At 44.2% G+C, this 13,529-nt stretch overlaps 1 protein-coding gene across 10 annotated transcripts in view; it reads left to right on the forward strand.

Annotated features, from left to right (window-relative positions):
- LOC134927784 (poly(rC)-binding protein 3-like) overlaps positions 1-13,529 on the forward strand; it is a 2,026,162-nt gene that overhangs the window by 437,575 nt on the left and 1,575,058 nt on the right. For 8 of the 10 annotated variants that reach the window (XM_063922741.1, XM_063922740.1, XM_063922743.1 and 5 more), the window contains exon 2: positions 5,899-5,977. The gene's annotated coding sequence lies outside the window, so the exon portion shown is untranslated. Of the gene's footprint in view, positions 1-5,898; positions 5,978-12,085; positions 12,137-13,529 lie in introns of all 10 variants that reach the window. The other 2 variants (XM_063922734.1, XM_063922737.1) reach the window with 1 other exon arrangement.

Consider the following 13,529-nt stretch of genomic DNA (forward strand, 5'->3'; position numbering starts at 1 on the left):
GGTCACTGGCCATTATGGCAGCATGAGAGTACAGAGACGCATGGCTTCTAAATGGGGCGGACTACGTCTCCCATTGTGTACGGACACAGACACTGAACAGCGCACAGAGTATCCAGACTGGCAACAACGCCAAAAAAGGAGTCTGTCTCCATCTTATGCAGAAGACACATACAGCCAGTATAAAAAAGTGCGGGAAGACCGTGCACAACTGAAGGGGCGGGGCTTAAGTATGAGCGGATCCAGCAGCTCACCAGCACCATTTTCCCTCTGCAGCTGACAGGGACGCGCAGCTCCTCTGGAGAGACTCCAGATTACTTGAGCGGTACCAGGGGGTCATAGCAGTGGGGGAGCGATTGTTAGTGTACTAAGGGGGACATTTACTAAGCAGTGATAAGAGTGGAGAAGTGAGCCAGTGGAGAAGTGCCCATGGCAACCAATCAGCACTGAAGTAACATCTATAATTTGCATACTATAAAATAATACAGAGCTGCTGATTGGTTGATGGGGCAACTTCTCCACTGGCTCACTTCTCTGCTCTTATCACTGCTTAGTAAATGTCCCCCTTAGTCCCTAATCTAGGAACTTAGTCTGCGATCCTACTAAGCTTGGCATTAGCGTTAAGGGGGCCATGTGCTGGTTCCATACTCCCTCTGTGTCTCCCTGGAAGGGCTCTTTGTAGGTTAATTGTGCGTTTAACCTTTTCCTGTCTGTGTGTGCTGTCACTGTTACAGTATGTCAGGCAAATAGTGTGTGTCATGTAAAGCTCAGTGTTCCTCTTCCCCAGGGGGTTCACTAGTGTGTACTTAATGTAGTGTCCCTTTCCAGGCTAGTGGGTCAGAACCAGCAAGGCTGGACTCCATTAGGGGAATGATTTCCACAATCTCTACAAAGTTATCTCGGAATGAGAAAGAGACGCAATACTTAAGACAATCTATGATTGAGTTTATGAAAAGAGACTCAGTACCCATACCTGCATCTCAGTTCCCTGCCGTTTGTCGGCAAAAATGCACTTTGGCCCATATCCTGAAGTCTGACTCGGATGATGAAGGGTCAGACATGGAGGAGGGTGAGGTGGACTCAGAGGTGGGGGAGGGTTCTCTGTTGCAGGGAATAGAGGCTCTTATAGAAGCTATCAGAGAAGTTCTGAATATCCCTGATAAGGTGACAGAGGAGAGTGAGGAATCTTATTTTAATATAAAAAAAAAAAATCCTCAGCCACTTTTCCTGTGTCAAAGGAATTAAATACCCTGTTTGAAGAACCATGGGTTAATCCTGATAGGAAATTTCAAATCCCTAAACGGTTATTGGGGGTTATTCCGAGTTGTTCGCTCGCAAGCTGCTTTTAGCAGCTTTGCACACGCTAAGCCGCCGCCTACTGGGAGTGAATCTTAGCTTATTAAAATTGCGAACGAAAGATTCGCAATATTGCGATAAGACATCTCTGTGCAGTTTCTGAGTAACTCGAGACTTACTCGGCATCTGCGATCAGTTCAGTGCTTGTCGTTCCTGGTTTGACGTCACAAACACGCCCAGCGTTCGCCCAGACACTCCTCCGTTTCTCCAGCCACTCCCGCGTTTTTCCCAGAAACGGTAGCGTTTTTTCGCACACTCCCATAAAACGGGCAGTTTCCGCCCAGAAACACCCACTTCCTGTCAATCACATTACGATCACCAGAACGAAGAAAAAAACGTGAGTAAAATTCCTAACTGCATAGCAAATTTACTTGGCACAGTCGCAGTGCGGACATTGCGCATGCGCACTAAGCGGAAAATCGCTGCGATGCGAAGAAATTTACAGAGCGAACAACTCGGAATGACCCCCTTTATCCTTTCCTTTTCCTACTGAGGATAGGAAAAAATGGGAAAATCCAGCAATAGTGGATGCATCAGTATCCAGGCTCTCACGGAAAATTGTATTGCCTGTCCCGGGTGCAGCCTCCCTGACCGCAAGATTGAGACTACGCTCAAATCTTTATATACAGCTGCGGGGGTGGCCCAGAGACCCACTATAGCATGTCAGTGAATTACGCGAACCATTGCTAAATGGTCGGGTAACCTAATTGAGGGGTTAGATAACTTACCTCAAGGGGAGATTGTTTTGCTCCTGCAACATATACAGGACTCTGCTAACTTTATGGTGGAATCCATAAAAGAAATAAGCTTGCTTAATGCACGCACTACAGCTATGGCAGTGTCTGCATGCAGGGGTCTATGGCTATGCCAATGGACAGCAGATGCAGACTCCAGTAAAGACGTGGAAGGCCTACCTTTCACAGGTGAGGCCTTATTTGGAGATGAACTAGACAAATGGATCTCCAAAGCTACTGCGGGTAAGTCCACATACCTTCCTTCTGCAGCTCCCCCAGCAAGGAAGGCCTACTCAGGACCCAATTTACAGTCCTTTCGGAGTGCCAAGTTTAGGGGCAAGCCCAGGGGTTCTTCTACCACCACCAGAGGTGCTAGAGGTAAACCACGCAAACTAGCAACTGCCGGTTCACAGGAACAGGGCTCAAGCTCTGCTTCCTCAAAATCTTCAGCATGATGGTGGACCGTGATGCCTGGAAGACTGGCAGGTGGGAGCCCGGCTAAAATTGTTCAGTCATATCTGGACAACATCGTGCCAGTTCCCTGGGTCATACATCTTATTTCCCAGGGCAACAGACTGGAGTTCCAGGAGCTCCCACCTCACAGATTCTTCAAATCAGGTCATTGCTCCAGTTCTACCTCATCTGTAAAACAAGGGGTACTATTCCAACTTGTTTGTAGAATCGAAACCGGACGGTTCGGTGAGGCTGATTCTGAACCTCAAGTCGTTGAACCCATACTTGCGAGTGTTCAAATTCAAGATGGGGTCTCTGAGAGTGGTGATTTCAGGTCTGGAGGAGGGGGAATTCCTAGTGTCTCTGTATATCAAAGATGCGTACTGTCACATTCAGATTTGGCCGCCTCATCAGGCTGATCTACGATTTGCACTACAGGACTGTCACTACCAGTTGCAGGCCCTGCCATTTGGTCTCTCCACGGCACCGAGAGTGTTCACCAAAGTGATGGCAGAGATGATGCTTCTACTCCACAAACACGGAGTGCACATAATTCCGAACCTGGACGATCTTCTGATAAAGGCACCATCCAGGGAGCAGTTGCTGGACAGCATTGGCCTCTCAACCAGACTACTCATGGATCACAGGTGGATTCTGAACCTACCAAAATCTCACCTGGAACCGAGACAGAGACTTTCTTTCCTGGGAATGATACTGGACACAGTGTCTCAGAGAGTGTTCCTTCCCTTGGAAAAGGCTATAGTAATCCAGTCGATGGTTCGGGCTGTACTGAAGCCAACCCGGATCTTGGTGCATCTGTGCATTCACCTTCTGGGGAAAATGGCGGCCTCTTACGTGACGCTTCAGTACGGAAGGTTTCATGCGAGGTCCTTCCAACTAGAACTTTTGGACAAATGGTCTGGATTGCATCTTCACATGCACCAGAGGATCCATCTGTCACCAAGAGCCAGGATCTCCCTTCTGTGGTGGCTACAGACTTCTCACCTCATCGAGTGTCGGAGGTTCGGGATTCAGAATTAGATTCTGCTAACCATAGATGCAAGCCTCAGAGGTTAGGGAGCAGTCACCCAGGGGGTGCAGTTTCAGGGAAGATGGTCAAGTCAGGATTTAGTCCTTCCAATAAACATCCTGGAACTCAGGGCTATCTACACCGCCCTTCTGCAGGACTCATCTCTACTTCAGAATCAGCCCATTCAAGTCCAGTCGGACAATGTGATGGCGGTAACGTATATAAACCGACAGGGCGGAACAAAAAGCAGAGCAGCAATGACAGAGGTGTCAAGAATTCTCCTCTGGGCAGAAAAACATGCCGTGGCATTGTCGGCGGTCTTCATTCCGAGAGTTGACAACTGGGAAGCAGACTTCCTCAGCAGACACGACCTGCACCTGGGGGAGTGGGGCCTTCACCTGGAGGTGTTCCGGTGGTTGACACGTTGGTGGGGATATCCACATATCAACATGATGGCCTCTCAACTCAACAAGAAGCTCAAGCTTTATTGTTCCAGGTCGAGGGACCCACAAGCAGTGGCGGTAGACGCTCTGACAACTCCGTGGGTTTACCAGATGTTGTACGAGTTTCCTCCACTTCCTCTGATCCCAAGAATTCTAAAATGAATAAAAAAGAAGAAGGTTCAAGCAATCCTCATTGCTCTGGACTGGCCACGAAGGGCTTGGTATGCGGATCTTCTCAAGATGCTTCTTGGAGATCCGTGGCCTCTACCTCTTTGCGAGGATCTTCTGCAATAGGGCCTGTTCGGCTAACAAGACTTACAGCAGCTACATTTAATGGCATAGAAGTTGAACAGCTGATTCTAGCCAGGAGAGGGATTCCTGACAAGGTCATCCCAACTATGATCCGAACCAGGAAGGGGTAACGTGTAAACATTACCAACGTATCTAGAGGAAATATGTCTCTTGGTGTGAGAGCAGACAATATTCTGCGGTGGAAGTACATCTGTGACATTTCCTGTTTTTTGTGCAGTCAGGAGTGGATGTGGGCCTACATCTAGGCTCCATAAAAGTCCAGATTTCGGCCTTGTATGTTTTCTTTCAGAAACAATTGGCTTCTCTCCCTGAGGTCCAGACGTTCTTGAAATGTGTTCTGCACATCCAACCTCCCTTTTGTGCCTCCCACAGCACCTAGGGATCTCAATTTGTTGCTGCAGTTCCTCCAATCGGACTGGTTTGTACCGTTACAGGAGGTTGACGTAAAGTACCTTTCGTGGAAAACCGTCACACTGTTTTGGTTGTTACGGACACCTCTGCTACTTCAAAGTCTTTGGATGTTGTAGGGCTTTGAAGGTGTATGTAAAGAGAACAGCTCCTCACAGGAAATCGGACTCTTTGTTTGTTCTCAATGATCCCAATAAAATTGGGTGTCCTGCTTCAAATCAGTCCATTGCACGCTGGATCAGGCTCACTATCTAGCATGCTTATTCCACGGCAGGCTTGCCGGTTCCAAAATCTGTTCAGGTCCACTCTACTGGGCCAGTGTCTTCTTCTTGGGCGGCTGCCTGGGGTGTCTTGGCTTTACAGCTCTGCTGAGCAGCTACTTGGTCAGGTTCGAACACGTTCGCTAAGTTTTACAAGTTTGATACTTTGACCTCTGAGGTACTTCAGTTTGGTGAATCAGTTTGGCAGGAACCTCAGCACTCTCCCACCCGGTTTGGGAGCTTTGGTACTTCCCCATGGTACTAAATTGATTCCCAGTATCCCCTAGGATGTAAGAGAAAATAGGATTTTAATTACCTACCGGTAAATCTTTTTTTCGTAGTCTTTAGGGGATACTGGGTGCCCGCACGGTGCTTCGTTCTTCCTGCACTGTTACTTGGTTAATTATTCTGGTTTGTTCAGCTGTTGCTGTTCCTGTTTCAAGTTTGGTTGGCATGGCTTTTTTCTTGTTCTGTGTGTGCTGGTTCGTAATCTCACCCCTTTCCTTATCTATCTTTCTCTCAAAATATGTCCGTCTCCTTGGGTACAGTTTCCTGGACTGGGGCTGGTTGGGGGGTGGGGGGGTTGTGGAGGGAGGAGCCAGCGCACACTATCAATTTCTTGAAGTGCCCATGGCTCTTGGTGGACCTGTCAATACCCCATGGTACTGAATGGATTCCCAGTATCCCCTATGGACTATGAGAAAAGGATTTACCGGTAGGTAATTAAAATCCTATGTTCTTAACCACTTAACTGGGGATTTCCCCCCCCCAAAAAAACGCTCATAAATTGTTGTTGTTTTTTTATAATTGAATTATGTCAAGGTCATATATTTAAAGCTTATCGAAAACGATTTTATCTAAAAAAAAAATAACATTAGTAAAATATTGTTTTTTTTTCTCTTCAGACATCAGAACTCATGGCAATCACCATCGGACTAGCGAGACCATTGTGACTTTGATTTCCACATTGACTACAGCCACCAGGTACTCACTGGGAGGCTGAGGAGGGTGAACTTACATTTCCCGGGGGCTGCTCTTCTGTGCAGTAATTGGCAGCATTGCAGACACTCAGGGAGGGTGCAGGGATACCGAGGGGTTGGGAGGTCCCTCTCTGATTGGCGGCTGCTAGAAGAATACTGTACAAGACTACCTATAGAATATGATCAAATGTATAAAAAAGAAACCATAGGCATAAAATAGTGCAATTCTGACTAATAAATGACGGTTAATGGGGCACTTGGATTATATATGAACTCCAGAGTGCAGTGAGTCTCTCCTAATTGTTGGTATTACCAAGTCTAATGCAAGGAAAAGTTCTTTCTCAAATGATATCAAGTGGCATGGTGGATATATCCGAGTTAGTAGTGACCATCATTTTTATACATAAGATCATATTATATGGGTACTCTATGTAAATTATTTATGTGCGCCTACAGGATATGGAACTCATATAGGTTTTTTAATGATATATAATTAAATAATTTAATATTTTTACTATAGAATATTAATACAGGTTGAGTCTCCCTTATCCAAAATGCTTGGGACCAGAAATATTTTGGATATCGGATTTTTCCGTATTTTGGAATAATTGCATAACATAATGAGATATCATGGCGATGGGACCTAAATCTAAGCACAGAATGCCTTTATGTTTCATATACACCTTATACACACAGCCTGAAGGTCATTTTAGCCAATATTTTTAATAACTTTGTGCATTAAACAAAGTGTGTCTACATTCACACAATTCATTAATGTTTCATATACACCTTATACACACAGACTGGAGGTCATTTAATACAATATTTTTAATAACTCTGTCTATTAAACAAAGTTTGTGTACATTGAGCCATCAGAAAACAAAGTTTCACTGTCTCACTCTCCGTCAAAAAATTCCGTATTTCGGAATATTCCGTATTTCGGAATATATGGATATGGGATACTCAACCTGTATAGGTAATGTGGGTGTATTTTTATGTGGTCCTATATGAAACTCTTACAGGTTTTTAATGTATCAATACATATTTGTATTTGTTCAAATATTTACTATACAATTTTCTGAAGTTAATATGTAACATTTATATTTGTCTTACTCTTGACATTAACATTTATCTAATAATGTTTCTGATGAGGGAATCAAACTAATATTTGACAAACAAATTTAATCCAGGAAATTTTGAGATTGATTTCAAGCATTCAAATATTACATTTATATTAATACTTTGCTGTGTCATAAGAAAACACTTAAGCCCCATACACACTGCACAATCCCCGCCGACGCCGATATTGGCGGCGGCGGGGACCCAGCGGGGTGCCGGCATTGGCAAGTGCGTACACACTTGCCAATGCCAGTGGGGAAGGAAGCGACGGCGGGGCAGGGGGTGGGCAGCAGGGAGAACAACACCCATGCAGCATCTGTAGCATGGCTGTTGTTAACATGTACAGATAAGGGAGGGGGTCATTAATGACATTAATGACATCGAGTGTACACACTGGACGAGATTGTAAAAGATCTAGCACAGAATGGCTTTTTTGAGCGAGATCTTTTACTTTCTCGTCTAGTGTGTATGGGCCTTTAGAGGCACATTCATTATCATTATATTTACTAAAAAATGTGAAGAGGGGGGTTCCACACCCTTTTCACATTTTTCAGTATCAAATGTAAAAACACACTGCAGTGTACCATGTGATAATTTTGCCAGCTCAGGCTGGTAAAATCACAGGGCAGCACTGCGAACTGCAGCCTATGCCCAGCTTTCTCTGACCCCTGGCACAGAAAGCTGAGTGGGGATCGGCCTCCGGTGATAAGCTCTGTATGTCCGATGGACACACAAGCTGATCAGTGTTTAAAGCAAAAAAAAAAAGTTGCCGGGTCCTCCATGTGCTGCGCTGTGATCCCCCGGTGCAGTAAAGTGATGCTGCAAAGCGGCAGAGCACTTTACAGAACCGGGGGTCACCGCAGCGCACAGACTCCAGCGCCCCGCAGCCCTGCAGGAGCAGCGTGGATCGGTTTCCTGGAGTGGTAAGTATATTGACCTGCGGGCTGCAAGCTCTGTCCATACATGCAATAATTGATCCCTGTGATGTAACCTATTATCACAGTGTGGTTATGGATGATTTTGTCACCTCACATCCGCATCCTTGGATGCGGATGTGATAAATAGGCCCCTTAGAGAAGAGTGTAGTTGCAACTAAATTTCACTGGAATTTCATGGTAGAACAGACAAAGCTCCGTCTTGTTTAATCATCTGGCAGAATGGCATTTTGTGCTGTACCTGTAAATGCAACATTTTTGTAGAAAAGGTGTAATTACTTTATCAATTAATTCCTCTCTTTGCTGTAGTAGGATGCAATCCTGGACAAATGGTAGTTATGGCCACATGTCCAAGTTTTAAAAATAAAAAAGCAGAGAATCTGAGCAGAGCTAAAGATGTGTGGAATTATCCAAAAATGGAATGAAGGTAATTTTTCATAGAACAGTTTTAAAATTTCACACATCTATAGGTGGCTTACAAAATAGCTTCGACTTTGATTTGTTAAATTGTATATGTTCTTAATTCTGAACTGGATTAGGAACAGTTTCATTTGGATGATGATTGATGCCCATTAATTAAGTAACTCATTTGTTTAAAATCAGTAAATTTTCAAATAAACTGTAAACTCTCTTTGGATTTCTGTAAAGAACATTGGTGCTTCAAATGGTCTACTAAATCTCACATAAGGGAATTTGATAGGAATCATCAATATATTTTAAAATTCATATACTGTCTGTGAGTTTGTTGGTATTATTTTACAAGTCCCACACCTCCGGCAGCTCACAGGCTATTACATTTAGCCTATAGTGTTGCTTTATCAAATTGGTGACATGAAGCTTTTACTGGATGTATTTAGGCAGTGGCAGCTCCTACTTGGGTGGAGTAGGGGGCTGCCGCTGGCTGTGCTGAAGGGTCCCTGCTCTCTGGTTCCCACCGGGTCCTGGCACCTGCATAATGTAGTTAATAGACACCGGGTCCAGTGCATTCCCTACAGGAAGCCAGCTCTCTACTAATTGCAGCCTAGGCTGGCAGCCCCAGATAGATGAAACACTTACCAGTGGGACTGCCTGTAGTGACAATAGGAAGCCACTGCCAGTCACAGTGAAGCCAGTGCAGTCTCACGGATTGCATCTGGCTTACTGACATGAGCTGAGGTGGTGGATTTTACTGGGAAGGGGGGCAGGGGGGGATAGGTAAAATCTGCCACTCAACTTAGGGTCCTAAAGATCTACATACTGTATAAGAAGGAATTACTAACAAAAATGGCTAAAATAAGAAGGACTTATTATGAGAGAAAATGGATGTCATACTGGGTAATGGATTGAAATTCCAGCGGGTGGGATGACGGTGGTCAGAATACCGACCACGGCATCTCGCTATAGAGAATTTCGACAGGGAGAAGGTAAGTATACTTGATACTTACCTTCCCCCAATGGCCTCCTAAACCTCACTTGTTGCAGCCTAAACCTAACCTTTCCTAGTGGTGCCAAAACCTAACCCCTTTCCCCATAGCCTAAACTCAACCCTCCCCCCCACAGCCTGTAACTCTCCTTTAGGGGTGCCTAAACCTACCCCCTCCCTGCAGCCTAAACCTAACCCACCTTCCCGCAGCCTAACCCTAACCCCCCCATCCCTGCACCTTACCTGTCCTACATCCCAGCACATGCTCATTCAGGATTCCGGTGCCAGGCTTGTGACCCTATTCGGGATGCTGGTGTCGCCATTCCAAGTGGGGTCAGGATTCTGGCACCGGCATTTTGACTGCTGGGATCTCAACCACCGGGATCCTGACCGGATCCCGTCATACTTATGAATTAATAAATTGGGAACAGACAATTATCTGATAGACAACTATATCAAATTTTATCTAAGGTTCTTTGTTCAGCAAAGGGGACAAAAGGCATTCTAATGCAGAAAAAAGAGGAAACCTTTGTGGGGATAACCTAGTAAAACCAATGGGGCATTTGCTCAATGTAAATAGCAGTTGCATGCATGCAGTATTGTATTTTTTACACTGTTACCAGGTTGGGCATGTGTGACGGTCACAATAACAACGGCGGGATCCCGGCATATAAATGACCGGCGAGTGAGGGTGAGTGCAACAAAGCCCTGTTGGTCGGCATGCCGTCCATTTGGATGATGAGTGTTCGGGATGTAGGTGGCGGTCTCCGGAATGCCAGTCACATAACTACATCTCCTGTCACTATGCAGTACATTGCTCTATATAGACTTATTTGTGTCCTGTTGTTAATTTATTGTGTGTGAAACAACATACTCTTTTTGTGCCTGTTGAGAACTGTATATAAAAAATTGTTCATCTTTAGGCTTTAATACACTGGCGTATCTATAATGGGTGCAGTGTGTGCGGTGCACACGGGCCCCTGAGTCCAGAGGGGGCCCACATCGCACACACTGCACCCATTTCTTCTATACTTACCTTTCCGGCGTCAATCGGTGTGTGTGCCCCCTCCTCTACCATAGTCGTCACCGCCGCTATGGTAGAGACTACAGCGCATGCGCAGGACTTCGGAAAAATGGTGCGGCGCCCAGTTTTCGGAGTTCTGCACATGCGCTGTAGACTCTGGCACTGTGCCAGAGTCTCAGCGCTGAAAGCGGCGGACAGCGGCGGTGACGGCTACAGGAGAGGAGGGGGCCCACACACGAAGTCTGTACACGGGTCCCCTCCTCGCTAGAAACGCCGCTGCTTTGATAGTAACTAATGATAACTTGTAGATGACTATTGTCTTTATTCATAAGAGTGATCCTAAACTACTGTAACTCTTCTATCAGTTCAAAGTAATTAGAATTTTGAACCCTCTAAATAAACTCTGGCTATCAAATAGGAATTGTAATGTCTAGTCTCTGTTGCTGTAGTAGCTTTCTTAACCCATCTTAATACTAGAGATGTGCACCTGGCCATTTTTAGGTTGGGGTTTTGGTTTTGTTCGTTTTCTTCGTGTTTCGGTTTTGGATTGGTTTTGCCAAAACCGACCTTGTGTGTTTTTGTTTTGTTTTTTTTCTAATTAAAAATAAATAAATCATAAAAACAGTTAAAATCACAGAATTTGGGGGTGTTTTTGTTCCTACGGTATCAATAACCTCAATAACATTAATTTCCACTCATTCCCAGTCTATTTTGAACACCTCATAGCTCACAATATTGTTTTTATCCAGTTTAGGCCAAAAGGTTGCACGAGGTAGCTGGATGACTAAGTTAAGCGACAGAAGTAGGTGGCACAAACACGTGGCACATATGGGAGTGCCACTACAGTGGCAGACAGGATGGCAGTTTTATAAACTATGCCCAAAAAATTCTCCAAAGAGCACACAACACAAAGAAATAAGGTGCAATATGGAATTGTTATTGGACCCTCCCACCCACCCTTATTTTGTATATTAATTAAACAGGACATGCAAAGTTTAACAAACCAGTCATTTCAGCGAGAGGGACTGTCACATGTGGCTGAAATGATTGGTTTGTTTGGGCCCCCACAAAACAATCTGGCAATGGGCAGGATTTGGGAGGACGGACCATGGGCATAAATTGGAGATTTGGAACAAGTTTTTAAAAACAAGAATGTATTAGATTGACCAAAAAAAAATCCCCACCCCTGGACCAAAAAAAGAACACCCCTTTGCCTAGATGGATGCAGCGGCAGGGACCATGGACATAAATTGGAGACATTTAACAAGTTATTAAAATCAAGAATGTATTATTTTCAGTGATCAAAAAGACCACAAAAATAACTCCCATAGGCCTAAGGAGGTCAAAGAAGCAATGACTAAAAAGAGGCGTGCTTTCAAAACATTTAAATCTAATGGAGGGGAGGAGTCATTCCAGCATTACAAGGAATGCAATAAAAAATGCAAAAAAGTAATAAGGGCAGCTAAAATTGTAGCAAATAGAGAGTAAAAGCAAACCTAAAAAGTTTTATAAATACATAAACAGTAAAAGGCTAAAGAAGGAGAACGTAGGCCCATTAAAAAATGAATTGGGTGCTTTGATAAACGATGATGAAATAAAATCGGTAATACTGAACAATTTTTGTTTCCTCAGTGTTCACCAGGAAGGATCAGTCGTTGAGAGTACTGCATAATGATAGTGAAGGTAATGACTCTTGTCTGGATGCTTGTTTAAGTGAGGAAGTTGTCCTGGAGAGACTAAGCAAAATAATGATTAATAAATCACCAGGCCCAGATGGTTTTCATCCGGGGGTTATTATAGAGCTAGCAAAACCCCTATACTTGATTTTTCACAGTTCAGTCAGATCAGGCAGGGTACCTAAGGATTGGCGCATAGCGGAGGTAGTGCCTTTATTTATAAAGGCAACTAAAAATAATCCTGGTAACTATAGACCAGTTAGTTTAACCTCTATAGCGGGTAAAATATTGGAAGGTGTCACAGGTTGGTTAAGTTTGAGGAAACCCAGATGGGTGGATTCCCAGAAAAGTACTTCAACAAATAACTTGGAGGTATGTGCCAAATAGTGGGTCCTGCATGCTGTAATTACATAGCAGATAATTTTGGTCACCCTATAACGGCCCATATCAAGCAAGTACAGAAATTAACAGAGGAGTTTAGGAAATCCCACAATGATCCAGTGTATGATTTAGATGCTACAGGATAGATATCCTGGTTAAATCCAGCAAATTGGTTCTCTTAAAAGGGTGGCTCATAAGAATCATACACCTAGTAGGATATGCTGTGCTTATGTTTTTAGCAATATATTTGGTGATTAAATGTGGTATATGGTGAAAATATGTAAGGTTTGTTCTAATTTAGAAAATGTTAAATCATATCCAGTTAAGATGATTACTGATACAGGAGAAAGGTATATGTTGCAAAACCCCCTGAGAGCAAGGGTGGAGTGTATCAGGAGTGATACAAAAATAAATGGCACTATTACCAATGTCATGCTTTCAAGTGTTTTTAGCACCAAATACAAAGAATTATATGAGTGCTTTATGTTACATTTTTAGAAAAGTGGTTGGTGTTTGTTATGAATATAGGCCCTCATTCCGAGTTGTTCGCTCGCAAGGCGATTTTAGCAGAGTTACACACGCTAAGCCGCCGCCTACTGGGAGTGAATCTTAGCTTCTTAAAATTGCGAACGATGTATTCGCAATATTGCGATTACAAACTACTTAGCAGTTTCAGAGTAGCTTCAGACTTACTCGGCATCTGCGATCAGTTCAGTGCTTGTCGTTCCTGGTTTGACGTCACAAACACTCCCAGCGTTTGCCCAGACACTCCTCCGTTTCTCCGGCCACTCCTGCGTTTTTTCCGGAAACGGTAGCGTTTTTTCCCACACGCCCATAAAACGCTGTGTTTCCACCCAGTAACACCCATTTCCTGTCAATCACATTACGATCGCCGGAGCGAAGAAAAAGCCGTGAGTAAAAAAACTATCTTCATAGCAAAATTTCTTGGCGCAGTCGCAGTGCGAACATTGCGCATGCGTACTAAGCAGAAAATCGCTGCGATGCGAAGATTTTTACCG

Source organism: Pseudophryne corroboree, chromosome 5 (genome assembly GCF_028390025.1).
Source record: "Pseudophryne corroboree isolate aPseCor3 chromosome 5, aPseCor3.hap2, whole genome shotgun sequence".
Classification (NCBI taxonomy): domain Eukaryota; kingdom Metazoa; phylum Chordata; class Amphibia; order Anura; family Myobatrachidae; genus Pseudophryne; species Pseudophryne corroboree.